We start from the raw sequence: 15,422 nt of genomic DNA on the forward strand, positions 1-15,422 counted from the left end.
ACAGAAGAGCTGGTGTCCCCAACAGGGTCTTGATGCCATGAGCCATCCCCGTCTTTCAGCCAGCCCTGGATCATGGGGAAGCATGTGCCCTGCATACTCAGCAAGGGTTCTGGACCTGACCCAGAAGCCTACCCACGTGGGATTGGCTCACAGTTTGCCATGTTTTACTGCTATGGCACTGCCTGGCCCCGGGTCGACATTTTTGTAAAAGCATAGATTTGAATGATTTCAGGATCTCAAATTATAACAGAAAAACTGCAAAACACATTAGCATATCAAAAGCTCCAAGAACTTTATAGTAAAGAGTAAAGACCCTTGTTTTGTTCCCTTGTGTATTTCCCAAACACACTTGCTCCATATATTCTGTCTCCTTTCTTTAATTTGGCTGAAGTCCTTCATATCCTATCAGGCTGTAATGCTTCACAGAATCGACTTTGGAAAAAGATACTACAGGGTTTTCTCACTGCAAAATGAAACTTTGAAGCCAAGCAGTATGGATAGAATGCAATTCTGTTAGAAGTACAAGGGACTTGGTGACCTGATAAGCTTCCGGAATATAATTGCTGAGTGTAAATATAATGCATTTATTTGGTTTTATTATATCTTTTTTTTTTCTTTTTAAGTTTTTGCCATAGAGTGTGTGCACTCTTCATAGAGAGAGAGAGAAAAAAAAAAGTGAGAACTCCCCCTCCAGGAGGGATAACCATGCCTGAATCCCTTTTCTCCAGTTCTCCTCCTGGGATTTTTGGCACTCACGCACACGTGTCCAGCATAATTCTCAAGTCACCAGGTCCAGTACTTGAGCCACAGTTGGCCATGTGGGAGTACAGTGCCTTAATCACTATGCCATCTGCTGGCCCCTGTTTTCATTTTTTTAAATTTTTAAAATTTTTTGTTGAAACCAGGCAGGGGCTCAAAAATGCCTAAAAAAAAAAAAATCTGTGTTACTCATAGAGGGCCACTGAACAGAGGCAAGAAACTAATTTATGAATTCTACTACAATTGCATTCTCAAAGAAAATGAAAGAGAACTCATTGGGTTAAGCGTTACAGATTTCTACAGTTAGGAAAGAATGATAAATGATGAGAGTAGGTAAAACAATTTCAGAATGGAGCATAGCAGCTGAATATTATTTATATTTTATTATATATCAAGAGTATTGCAGTGTTAAAGTTTCATCTTGAAATATAAATCTAAGGACATATTAATCTATACCTGCATTTCTGAAATAGTGAAATCCTCGGATGACATTGACACTGCATTTGTCAGTTCATTGATACTCCTGTCATTTTGCAGAAACAGAAAAGGGAATGAATATTTTCTATTTTCTGAGTTCTTCTTCTTCTTTTTTTTTTTTTTTTACAAACTTACATTATCAAGAATCAGTCAAATATTCTTTTGTTGGGCAGAGCAAGCAATTTCTGCAGCTGTCTGTGAAGAGAAATTACTATTTTATAGCTAATGACAAAAATTAAGCTTGCATTTCTAAGTTCAGAGAAGCCTTATGAAACACCTAGGGCCAATACAAGGGGCTAGCTCCAGGCTGTGTTCTATTTAAATAACTTTCACTGTCAGATTAGGAAAGATGAGGGAGATTTGATGAAGAATTTGAATTCAAGGTCATCAGCCTTATAAATGGGACCAAAGACACTGAGACACCTTAATTAATTAATTTTTGCCAGAGGGTAAATGTACTCGCTGGAGAAAGATGAGAGGGAGAGGGAGGAAACATCCATGGGGAATGGTCATGCCACAATCCTTTCTCCATTTTTATACACTGTCTGGATTTCGAGGCCCGTATGCACACACACCCAGCGTACTTCTCACGCCACCAGAGCTAGGACTCCAACCACAGGGGTGGTGCGTGGGCTCTGCTATCTTAGTCACGAGGTCACAGAGCTGCTCTGAACATCTCTAACTTTTGTTTTTTTCTAGATTTTTGCCATAGGGCATGTGCACTGCCAGAGGGAGGCAGAGAAAGGGAAGTGAGAAATCACCACCCCGTGGGGATGGCCAAGGCACAGTTCCTACTCCATTTTCCTCTCAGGATTTTGGGCACTCCTGCACATGTGCCCAGCATGACTTCCAAGTCTCTGGGTTCAAGACTCTAAGATGTCATCCGTGTGGGAGTCCAGCTCCTTAATCACCGTGCCACCTGCTGGCCCGACATCTCTCATTTTTAATGCTAGTTACCTTTCTTATAAAAAGTTCAAAAGAAAATGTAAATAAATAAACTTAGAGAATTATTTAGTCTTAACCCACGTAGATATTGTACTTGCCTTAGATTATTAAGCACGAATGATGGACAGGAAAACTACATGCATATTTTACAAATAAAATGCGTTTATATGTATGTGTGTGTGTGTGTATGTGTATGTGTATGTCTATATATATATTTTTTTTTTCTATAGGGAGCATGTACTTATCAGAGAGACAGTAATACTTTCCAGAGAGACAGTAAGCAACAAATCACCCCCTGGCAGGGTTGGAGGGGTGGGACATCCATGCCACAATCCCTTCTCCTCCATTGTCCTCTTGGGATCTTGGGCATGCACCCAGCATGAGCTTTAAGCAGCCAGATCTGGGACTCAATCCATGGTTGACTACATGGGAGTCTGGCGACATAACCATTATGCCATCTGCTGGTCCCTATTTATATTTACATATTTGCATATCTACCTAGTTTGGTTGACACTTCAACAAAAAGTATCTGGCAAAATATTTTCCCTAGCAATGCTTCGTTATCCCAGTGTCCCAGCAATGGAATGCATGTCAGAGATCTCTGTCTCTGAGATCGACTCAGTTCAGAACACTTGGAAACAGTTCAGTCTTCTGAACTAATGCCTAACATTTTTCATGACTGAAATTCGGAGCCTGTTCACCATTTTATAGTGCTAAATTGGTCTAGACTGCAGCATATTTGTATGATTTCAATTTCCTGATGTTTTTCTAGATCGTGTTTACCTCTTTTCTATGCAAATTGCACGCAGCTCTCCTGTCTCTTATTGAACCAGTCCAACTTTTCTAAAAGCCCCCAGGTCTACGGCAGGGAGGTCTGAGTTTATTATAAAAACGGAAACTATGCATTGTCCACAATTTTTAAAGGAGCACCTAGACTAAAAAAATGTATCATGGCCCTTTTGTCCTCTTGTTTCCATCGATCCTCCTTTATCCAAATGCCATCTATCAATATTTGAGCTTGGGACATTGGGTCTCTGTCTCCAGGTCCCCCATCAAAACACATGCCATTATTTTCCTCATCAGAAGGAGAGATGAGGTGTTTCTTTCAATATCATATCCTCATCTTATCTGAGACCAGTACTACAATCTCCTTAAGTAAAGTTTACTTTCAAATGAGCTATAGAAGAGATAAAAACTAATTCCTTTTAGTGACTGAATAGATTCCAAATATATGAAGTTGATGGGACATTGGGATTGGTTTTCTAAATGAAAATTAGAGTGCTATAGACTCCTGACACGAACAGGGCATCGTAAGTCAGCATTTTCTCCTCTTTCTTTCATATAAAAGCAACAAAGTAAATGAAGAATACTTCTGTAAACATTATTCCAGTGAGAAGATAGGGGACAGATATAATCAACAACTTCTAAAGTACATAGAAGGGCCATAAAGCTTCCAGGGAAAACATGGTAGAATATCTTTATGACACCAGGGCAAAGAAAGGTTTCTTAGGCAGAACACAGAAAGTACTAACCAAAAAAAGAAAAACATAATGAATTAAACTTCTTTGGAGCTGAAACTTCTGTTTATCAAAAGAAATTGTTAAAAAAAAAAAAAAAAAAAAAAAGCCCATGGCATACTGGTTAAGGTGGCTAGATCCCGCATGGCCAGCTACATGCAAGTCCTGGACCCAGTGACTTGAAAACCACACTGAGCACGTCTGTGTGCATGTCCAAAATCCCAAGAGGAGAATGGAGGATAAGGGATTGCAGTGTGGCCTCCCCTTGGGGAGGAGGGGGATGATTTCTCACTTTCTCTCTCTCTCCTCTCTCTTTGTCTCTCTCCCTCTCTCTCTGTCTTTCTATGAAGTGTGAAAGTAGATAGGTACATCACACACAGGGAGAAATATACTTGCCTCATATGTTTCTGCAAAAGTGCTTATATTCAGAATATGTGAAAAATAGCTACAATTAAATTTAAAATCCTAAAAATCTCATTAAAAATGGGCATACCAGGCTGGCCTTATAGCACTGTGCATAGGGAACTGGATCCCATGTCCAGCTGGGGTTCAAGTCTCCGTTCCGCAACTTGAAGAGCATGAGGTGTGTGTGTGCTTGTTCAAGCTCCTGCAGTAAAGAGAAATGTAGGGAGAAGCTTATGACAAACCACACCCCACTGGTGGGTGCTTTCTCCCTCTCCTTCTCCCCCTGTCTCTCTCTGTCTCTCGCTCCTCTCTCTCTCATAAGCACACTCACCCTCTGGCAATTAAAAAAAAGAAAAGGAAAGGGAAACCTGGGTGTACCCAGACTTAGCCAAACTTACAAGGTCTGAGGGCACAACTTTGCCTATCGCCACCCTCACTCCTGGCACCATCTTCCAATCCCGGGCTTCTAAATCCATCCTCAGGCTTGAAAATTCACCACTCACCCAAGTACTAGAGGAACTCACTGACAGGAGTTACACTCACAGTATGGCGAATTATAAGGAAAGAACACAGAAAAACAGCCAAGGAAAGAGACTCATATAGGGCAGAGTCCTGCTTCAGACAGGAAGTGTCCACCGTCTCTGGGCCGCATTACCCTCCCGGCACCAGGGTGCCCGTGAAGTACCGCCAATCGCGCATGCAGCGCTGCCAATCAGTCTGGAAGCACAACAACGCAAAACGGCCAGGCCACCTCGAAAGGGGAACGTATGGGCTGGCTTCAGAACTCCCCAAAGAACTTATCACCTCAACAACTGAAGATTCTTAGGGGAAGAAAAGTGCAAACCAATGATGTTATAGTCAACCTAACTTTTATCTCCAGCAAGTGAAGGACTAAAGTTTTGAACATGGCAAAAGTCAGTGAATAGGAGAATTGGCAGAATAAAAATATCCGGGGGGGGTGGGGTAGCAGTTGGTGTAATGGCTATGTCGCTGGACTCCCATGTAGTCAACCATGGTTTGAGTCCCGGACCCAGTGACTTAAACTCACACTGGGCGCGTGTGCATGTGTGCCCAAGATCCTGAGAGGAGAATGGAAGGGAAGGAATTGTGGCATAGCCATCCCCCATGGAGGGTAATTTCTCGCTTTCTGTCTGTATCTCTCTGTCTTTCTGGCAAGCGTACGCACCCTATAGCAAAAACCTCTCCCCCCACCCCTCAAAAAAAGAATATCCAGGAGGCCAGAAGATGGCATGGTGGTTAAGGCCACTGGACACCCACACAGTCGGCCATGGGTTGAGTCCCAGACCTGGTGGCTTGCTTTCTCACTTTCCCTCTCTCTCTATCTCTCATTCTGTCCCTCTGTGGTCAAATTAAAATAAATTCTATATGAAAGCTAGAAAAAACTGGCAGAACATAATCAAAATAAACTTTTTCAGAATTCTGAACATTAACCACAAGCTTAAAACGATAAAAGGAGCTTTTTATGCAAAAATAATGCCTGAACTCTGATAAGAACAGAATTTTGTGACGTTTGACTCTCTCTATTCCTATTGGAGTCTCACCATCTATGAGGTAACCTTGAAACTCAGCAGCCTGGCAGTCAAGCGCTATGCAAACCAGCAACCTGGCGTCCACTGGAAGGGTGTGGGGCTCACCAAAAAGCCCATACTGGGGGGAAAAAAAAAAGCCACTCCTCTGCCAGCTCCCTGAAAAAGCCTCATTTAAGACCTTGTTCTTCATTTGATTTGACTCAGAGCTCACTCAGTGAGAAGAGTCTGATTCTCCAATCATTTGTTGAAAATGACCCCTGGCAGCCACTCAATGTGACAGCTACCGGAGGCAGTGATAAGACTTGAAGCAAACAAAAGATGGTCTGAAAAATTCAAAGGTAACATGTGCGTAATGAGAGGTTCACGGGAGGTTTAGGAAAGTCTGACCCATTCCGAGGAACCTAAGACAGCATGCACGTGCACAGCACTGTGTGTATGACCGGGAAATATCCTGGAAGGCTCTACTCTCTCAGCTCGGGCTGCCGACGAAGACGGTAAAAGCCAGAAGTGAAAGCTAAGGCAGAGTGCTGAGCTTCCCAGTCTTAAAAGTAGGTTCCAGCACAGACAGAGCCCCTCAGCAAGGGGTGTAGACTTATCAGTAAGCCTATTTAGAAAATGTCTGTTTGGGCAGGAGCTGACCACTAAGCTAACCAAGTCAGACAAAGACAGCACCTAACAGAGAATACAGACTTCGAGAACTACTCCAGGGAAGTCAGTAAACGAACACCAACAGCAGGAAACTTGGGGGGAAGGCATACTAGCCAGAATTCCCCAGAGAAACAGAACCAATGGGATAAATTATATGTATATAAATACATATATACACATACGTGTGTGTGGATATATACATTTACTATATATGCATATATCAGAGACAAAGAAACAAAGACAGAGAGAGCTTGACTATGTGCAGTTGGTCCAGGCAATTACGGAAGCTGACAAGTCCCAAATCCCAATATACACAGTAGGCTGTTTGATGACCCAAGGTAGCTGATATTTGTTCCAGTGTAAAAACTGGTAGGCTTGGGGTCAGCAGGTGGTATAGTGGTTAAGGTGCTGGACTCCCATGTAGTCAACTTCAGTTTGAGTCCTGGACCCACCATCTCGAAACTCACACTGGGCACATGTATGTGCATTCCCAAAATCCCAAGAGGAGAATGGAGAAGGAATTGCAGCATGGCTATTCTTCTTTGGGGGTAACTTCATGCCTTCTGTCTCTCTGTCTTTCCAGCAAGTGTATGTGCCCTGTAGCAAATTATCTCTCTCAAAAACAAACAAAAACTGGCAGGTTCTGGAAACCCAGGAAGAGCCAGTGTTTCAGTGTGCATCTGAAAGCAGGAAAACAATGTCCCAGTTCAAAGGCTATCAGATGGGAGACCTTGGCTCCTAGTTGGAGGATCACTCTTTTCAAACATTGACTGTTAAAATCGGTATACTTTCGGAACCAGCAGTTGGTGTAATGGCTGTGTCGCTGAACTCCCATGTAGTTGATCCTGGTTCAAGTCCCGGACCCAGTGGCTTAAACTCACACCAGGCGCATGCGCGTGCGTGCCCAAAATCTTGAGAGGAGAATGGAGGTGAAGAGATTGTGGCGTGACCGTCCCCCCTGGGGGGTGATTTCTTGCTTTCTGTCTCTCTGTCCCTCTCTGTCTTTCTGGCAACTGCACGCACCCTGTAACAAAGAACCCCTCCAAAAGAAAAAGAAAAAAGAAAAAGAAATCAGCATACTTTTATTTTTATAAAAATAGCTAACAAAACTTTATTTTTGAAAAGTAAATTAAAAAGTCAACTTTGGTTTTAAGAGCTTACTTAGAATTTTGACTATTTACCTATTATAGTTTATTATATTTTGCCTTTTAATTTTTTCTTTTTTTAGGTTTTAATATAAGGTGTGAGTGCTCATTGGAGAGAAACAGAGACAGGAAAGTGAAAAATTACTCCCTAGGGTAATTTCATCCAGGGTCGATGGCCTTGCTGCAATCCCTTCTCCATTTTTCTCTTAGAATTTTGAGCACGCACAGTGTGCTCAGTGTGATTTTCAAGCCGCGAAATCCAGGACTTAAGCCTCGGTTGTCCATGTGGGAACCTAGTGCTGTAACTGCCACCCACCCTGCAGTTCCATTGTCTTCTCATTTTAACGCAGATTAAATATTCCTTAGCTGAAATACTGGGCACTAGGAGTGCCTCAGATTTTAGGGTTTTTTTTTTTTTTTTTGCATATATGCATATATGTGAAATACCATGGGATGGGACCCAAGTCTATGCACAACATTCATTTATGTTTCATATATACTTGGTACACACAGCTTGAAGGGGATTTTAAACATTCGTATTGCAGCGGTTTGATGGTGACCCATCACATGAGGTTGGAATCTTCCACTTGTGGCATTATGTCGGCAAAATATTTCAGACTTTGCAGAATTTTAGATTTTAGGTTTCTGAATAAGGGATGCTCAACTTGAATATAAATTAATTTTAATTTTGCTACAGGGCACATGTGCTCATAGGAGAGAGACAGAGAGACATGGAAACTAAGAGAGGGAAAGTAAGAGATGGAAAGTAAGGAAGCACTTTTCAGGGAGGATGGCCATGCCATAATCCCTTCTCCTCCATTCTCCTCTTAGGAGTTTGGGCACTCATGCACAGGTGCCTGGCGTGTTTTTCAAGTCGCCGAGTCTGGGACTTGAACTACAGAGTCAGCCATGTGAGATCCAGCTACTTTAGCTAGCTTGCCACTAGCTGGCCCCTTGTATATACATTTTAACATTTTAGAAAAAAAATAACTTCTTAAAAAAAATCTAAAAACTCATATTAATATTTTATGTTTGATTGAAATTTTTGATGAAAATATATTAAAATTTTACATATATTTTACTACTACCACTTTTTACTTTTAACACTAGATTTTTGGCCACAGAAGAAAATTATGTGAAAATCTTAATTAATACAGTGTAATTTTGTTTATGGTTGCTGGGGGTTGGGCAAAGGCAGGGTGGAGAAGTACCAGATTGGTAAGGGTTTCCTCTTGGGACCGTACAAGTCTTTTTGTACCTAAGGATAGTGGTTGTACAGCACTATAGATGTACTAAGTGCCAATGAATTATTCACTTTTAAATGTTTAAATTTTTATATAAAATTTTATTTTATTATTATTTTATACATTTGATTGCTATAAATCATTTGGCTTGCAAAGTACAATATTTAATTGTATGTTAAGTAGCTTTTACCCAAATAACATTTAAAAAGTATACATACCATGTAATTTTGCAGAAAGGAAGGCAAAAAAAATTAAGGAATAAATATTAATAATTCATGAATTATATAGGCTCACATGTGTTTATTATTCATCCAACATCAAAACACATCAATGAAACACTCAGCCATATGCAAAAGTATGTAAGTTTTGTCATCTTTTACCTTGCGTTGAAGTTCAGTCATATAAAAACTGTGCCTTTGGGGGACCAGCAGTTAGCATAATGACTATGTCGCTGGACTCCCATGTAGTTGACCGCGACTCGAGTCCCGGATCTGGTGGCTTAAAAAACTCATGCCGGGCGCGTGTGCGTGTGTGCCCAAGATCCCAAGAGGAGAATGGAGGAGAAGGGATTGTGACGTGGCCATCCCCCCGGGGGGTGAGTTCTCTCTTTCTGTCTCTCTGTCTCTCTCTGTCTTTCTGGCAAGTGCACGCGCCCTGTAGCAAAAACATCTTCAAAAAAGGAAAAGAAAAGAAAACAAAACAAAACAAAAAACCTGTGCCTTTATACCTATTCCTTAATTATGTTATTATGAATATGTATTTATTAAGCTAGGAGAAGAAAGTATATTTTATTTAGAGTTCTAATTTTAACGTGTGACTTTAAAACCTTTAGATGGGGGGAACCAGCAGTTAGCGTAATGGCTATGTCGCTGGACTCCCATGTAAACGACCGCGGTTCACATCCCGGACCCAGTGGCTTAAAACTCACACCGGGCGCGTGTGCGTGCGTGCCCAAGATCCTGAGAGGAGAATGGAGGAGAAGGATTGCAGCGTGACCGTCCTCCCTGGGGGGTGATTTCTTGCTTTCTGTCTCTATGTCTGTCTCTCTCTGTCTGGCGAGCGCACGCGCCCTATAGTGAAAACCTCTCCAAAAAAAAAGAGAAAAATCTTTAGATGGGGCCAGCAGGTGATGTGGAGGTTAAACTACTGGGTCTCACATGGCTGACTGTACTGTTAGAGCCCTGAGCCCAGAAGCTTGAAAAGGATGCCAGCTGCATATGTGTGTGTGCCCAAAATCCTGAGAGGGGAATGGAAGAGATGGGACTGCAGTGTAGCCATCTCCCCAACCCCAGTGAGAGATGGAACTGCAGTGTAGCCATCTCCCCAACCCCAGTGTGGGGGTAGGGTAATTTCTTACTTTCTCTCTCTCTCTCTCTCATCTCCAGAGAGCAGACATGCCCTATAGAAAAGCAAAAATATTTTAGCTATGAGGCCAGTGACGTAGTGGGGACAGCACCTGGCCCAGAGAGGAAAGGTCCTGGGTTCATGTCCCCAGAACCGCTGTGAGTACGACATGTTCGTAAATGCCTGGATCTGGGGCTGCCCGAGGCTGGGGTGGACCATGCATTGAAGACTCTGTTGGGGTCTCTATCTCTGACTCTGTTTTTCTTTCTCTGTATCTCATTCTTTCACAGAAGAAATAAACTTAAATAAATATATTGGATCACCTGAAAAGTCGTGACACGTTTTTGCATAGAAAACTGTGAAAAATATGCTATGGCTTTTCCAGCGACCAGGTCAATAAAAATTTTTGTAACATGTAACTTTTAAATATTTAGACAGATGATACTTTGAGCTCCTCTTTGGTCCCCATGATGTTAGGGACAGGCCTGTCCCATGGCATATGATGAGCCAAAAAACAGTGAAAAGGACAGAGCTCCAGAAAGTTCTTGAGGCAGTTTGTCCAGTGATACATGGAGACGCTTGTCAAGTATTTTTGTAGGGTAAATGACGAAATTCTCAATGACAGATTCTTGTTTTTATCTAATTTCTATATGTTTAATCTGCATAGTTAATTTATGACATCTGCAAAGATAACTGACACGGAAGATAACTTACAGTCTCTTCTATGGAAGAGACTTTGGAAGCGTATTACGTTGGTGATACCATTCCAAAGGAGTAATGTTACGTATATAAATATACATAATAGTACTAATCTGCATATCAGTACTTAAAAACAGACCATTGTTTATCAGTAAGTAGAGGTTTACCCACTGATTTTTAAAATATATCTACTAGACGTGGCCAACAGGTGGTATGGTAGTTAAGGCGCTGGGCTCCCACATGGCCAGCCACGGTTAGGTCCCTGGTGACCTGCTTTCTCACTTTCCCTTTCTCCCTCTCTCTCTGGCCAAATTAAAAATAATAATAACAAATAAAATTAAATAAATAAATAATGCTTTAAAAATATATGTCCAATAAGATCCAATTGGAGAAAATATGAGAAAAAACACACAAAGTGCTTACTCACAGGGCAAGTATGTCCCTACCTTAATAAGCATGGCACGACCAAGGTTAAAAACACACAAAGCGCTTACTCACAGGGCAAGTATGCCCCCTACCTTAATAAGCATGGCACGACCAAGGTCTAAAAACTGCACGGCTGTCACAGCAAAGCTAAACGACCACTGAGTGAATTTCACCTAGAGTAGCTGGCACTGTTTAGAACCCTACTTGAAATGGTATCTACTGGGGCCAGCAGGTGGCATGGTGGATAAGGTGCTGGACTCCCACATGATCGGCCGTTCGAGTCCTGGAACCAGCAGCTTGAAACTCATGCCAGGTGCCTGTGTGCGCATGCCCAGAATCCCAAGAAGAGAAGGGAGGAGAAGGGATGAAGGCACGGCCATCCCTCCTTGGGGGTATTTTCTCTCTCTCTCTCTCTCTCTCTCTCTCTCTCTCTGTATCTCCGGTGAGCACACATATCCTATAGCACAAATCTCTCTAAAAGAGCAAAAAGGGGAAAAAAATCACATTGACCAAAATAACTTTTTTTTTGGAGTCACTATACCCAGTTTTACCTTCATAAAATAATCTTGGGTACATGACAAACACCTGCCAAGAGCCCCAGCTACCAAAGAATGGCTCTTTCCAGTCGTTTACCAGATGGCAGAGACCACAGATGTCTGAAGGCCAGGGACGTGACCTCCATTCCCGTGTAGCTAACTTGCAGCGCTCCTGACTCCTGTCACACCAGGGCTGATGTCACATAACTATTCCAAGAGGGTGTGATTGACACTGCTGCATGATAGCCCATCCAAAAAATTAATCTGTGTGGGAAACAGCGAGATGCCCTCAAGACACGCAGTCAGTTGGCTCTTTCTCTTTTTCTTCAGGGTAGCAAGGATTATAGCGGCTCTGCTGTCCTTGAGAAAAGACACCGTGCAGGCCTCAGAGCAGCGTCTGGGGCCTGTGTTTCCAGCAGGTCGGCCGTCTGATCTGGGTGTTCTACTCTTCTTCGCAATCATCCTGAAATGTCAGTTTTGTCAAAAGATAGGATCACCTCCGTGCCGAGTGTCTGGGGTGGAGCCGCAGTGGGCCCCGGCTACACTGTGGACGCCGAGGGAAGAGCTTGAAAGGTGATCAGAGAGGCATGGTTGTCATGTCCAAAGCATCTTCCTTTGTTAGCTCTTCAGAAACTCCTTCGTAACCATGGAGTTCCAAATCATCTTTTATATGAAGCATTTCGAAATGTCACATTACAATTGTTATTTTTCCAGCTAGCATTGCGTTTTTATAGAGCAAAAAGAGCAAAGAGTGTTTTTTGAATGCAAACCCTGAAAAAGCAGGGAGGGACCAATCCTTCTTCCTAAGCTGATAACTCTTTTAGTTCTTCTTCTTTTTTTTTTTTTGCGAGGTTTTTGCTATAGGGCACGTGCGCTTGCCAGACAGACAGAGAGAGACAGAGAGATAGAAAGCGAGAAATCACCCCCTCTCCCCCCAGGGGGATGGCCACACTGCAATCCCTTCTCCTCCATTCTCCTCTCAGGATCTTGGGCACGCACGCACATGCACCCGGCGTGAGTTTTAAGCCACCGGGTCTGGGACGCGAACCGCAGTCGACTATGTGGGAGTCCAGCGACATAGCCATTATGCTAACTGCTGGTTCCCCCAACTCTTTTAGTTCTTAAGTCACATAGAAAGATTCCAGTTTAGACCAGTAGTAACGCTGAAGTTCCCACAGCCTAAAATATTTTACCCCAAATCCTCATGCCCGCGCTTTCTTTTCTCCACTTCCTTCAGTCAGCACCTGCAGCCCACTCTCTCTGACTAAATAACTTCCGTAATTAAAGGGTAAACGGAGTCAGCCATAACTCAGAGGTTTTACTTCTGTTACTGACTCCAAGACCTCCGAGCGTGACAGACATGCCTCAGCAAGTCTTTGCAAATATAAAGGAAAACACCTTTGAGAAAAGAATATATATTTTATATATGCATATATCTATCAATACGGTAATAGATTTAAAGGGAGTAACAGGTGGGGTTTTCTCCTTCTCTCCCTCATCTATCAGAGAAAATAACAGAGGACAGATCTCCAACACAATCCCTTTGGGTTGCACGGCTGACAGCGAACTCTGGCACCAGCTCGTACCCTGTCTTGAAGGAGAAAATCAGCACTTTCTAACAGCAGGAGCTAAACCCGCCGTGTGTGGAGGAGCTGGGCCAGAGCGCTCTCATTTCCCTGGCTTCTGCAGGCTGGTCTGCTGAAAGATGTCATGGCTGACCGACCCCCAAAAATAGACACTGTGATGGTGATAGATTGTGGCCCTTGAAGAATTTAATTGTCAAATTGACATTTATCAAAAGCTTTAGTGCATTTAAAAGATAAATTGTGCAAGTTTGGTTCAGATCAAAGAGCGGCTGTCCTTCCCCATTCAGAGCGCAGCCGGCTACAGCAGGCAAGTCATGTGTGAAAAAACGATCCCCCTCCACTCCCAGCCCCTCTACGCCTGCACTGGTGACAGATAATCAGAAATTTAAATGTTAGCCTCCTCTTCAGAAAGTTCTTAAAATAATGGAGGACCCATTGAGACCATTTGTATTTGAAAGGAATGCTAAATTATTTAGCGCTTGAGCGGGATGCGCTGTGCTGGGCAGATAAATGATGAACCCCCAGCGCAGCCTCCCTTCGGTGGTTGCCACACTAATTACAGATCAATTACTTCCCAGTTGTTTGCAACCTTATCAAAGAATAGTAAATTTACTGAGAGCCGAGTGTGATAAGATGACTTTTCATTATTACAGTAGATTTGTTGAAACAGCTCCGACACCGCGATTAATAAGAGCTCTCCCCAGGTAATGGGATCCCAGCGCATCTAGGGAGACTGAGAGGTGAAAACGGATGCTGGCCACTGGCAGGAAAACCCTTCCTCGCTAGTTGTACTCGCTAAATGGGTTCCCAACGCACAAGTAAGGCTGGAATGACCCAGTCCCTGAAACTCGCCCAAAACTACAGCGCTCTTTACTCCCAAAAAGGCTTGCCAAAAATCAAAGGAAAGTAGAGGATTTTGGTTGGGAAGCGAGAGAAGAATTTGTATGTCCTGGCTGAGTTCCTTTTCCATTTGGATCATCACAAAGAGGTGATCTGTGTCTTTTGCGATTATAAAATAATTTATAATGATAAATAATTAATTTATAATTATTTCATAAATTGTTTTTTTGAGGTGGATGTCAGTGGAATCACTGCAGAGCTGAGGCCAGCCAGGCTGGGTGCTGGGGCACACATAGAAAAATCTCTCCTGGGTGGAGCAGAGGCCTGGGAGGGAAAACAGAAGATTTGGAGGTCAGAAAATCTTTCAGATCAGAATATGTAGCATGATATTATCAACAAGTGCATACAGCTATGGAGCTCTGTTTTTTTAAAATGTGAAATAACTTCTCGAGGAATTTTTACTTTAGGTTAATTTTTGAAAGTGTATTTATTTCTTGAGAGAAAGAAAGTGACCCTCCAGAGTCTTATCAGGATCATGCATGCCCACGCACGCATTTCAAGTCTGCCTGGTATCCGAACCGTGGTCTTCTGCTTAAGCCCAGCCTTACAGAGCAGCAGCTACACACCACCTGCACCCTGTGGCCGGGACTCATGTCCACAGCAGTATGCCAGGCTACTAACCTTTCCTAGGCCATCTCCTCATCTCTCTGGATACCCTCAGATTTGGGTTAGCACTGGAACACCTTGTAGAATTGTTACTCGAATTTGCAATCTATTGCTTTTTACAAATTTCTGGTCGGGTCAGAGAAATTTGTAGGAAAGGAAGAGAAAATTTCACCACGACTGGGGTAACTCACGTTTGAAATCTCAGTGGACAAGGATGAAGAGAGAAGCTGGGAGGCAAGTGCTAGCTTTTGAGAACTGGACAGTCTTGTCGAAGATATTTTAATAGAGCCAGTCCGTGGCACTGTGGTTAAGGTTTGAGTTCCAGTCTTCATGGTTTGAGAAACACACAGGCGCATGTGTGAACATGCTCCAAATCCCTTCAGGAGGAAGAGACGGAGAAGAGACTGACATGACCATATCCCTTGGGAGTGCCTTCCTACTTCTCTCTCTCTCTCTCTCCAGTGAGTGTGCATGCTCTCTCTCTTTCTTTCTCTCTCTCTAGTGAGTGCACACGCTTTCTCTCTCCAGTGAGTGCACACACTCTCTCTCTCTCCAGTGAGTGCACACGCTCTCTCTCTCCAGTGAGTGCACATGCTCTCTCTCTCTCTCCAGTGAGTGCACACGCTCTCTCTCTC

Source organism: Tupaia chinensis, unplaced genomic scaffold, assembly GCF_000334495.1.
Source record: "Tupaia chinensis unplaced genomic scaffold, TupChi_1.0 Scaffold000155_1, whole genome shotgun sequence".
NCBI lineage: Eukaryota > Metazoa > Chordata > Mammalia > Scandentia > Tupaiidae > Tupaia > Tupaia belangeri.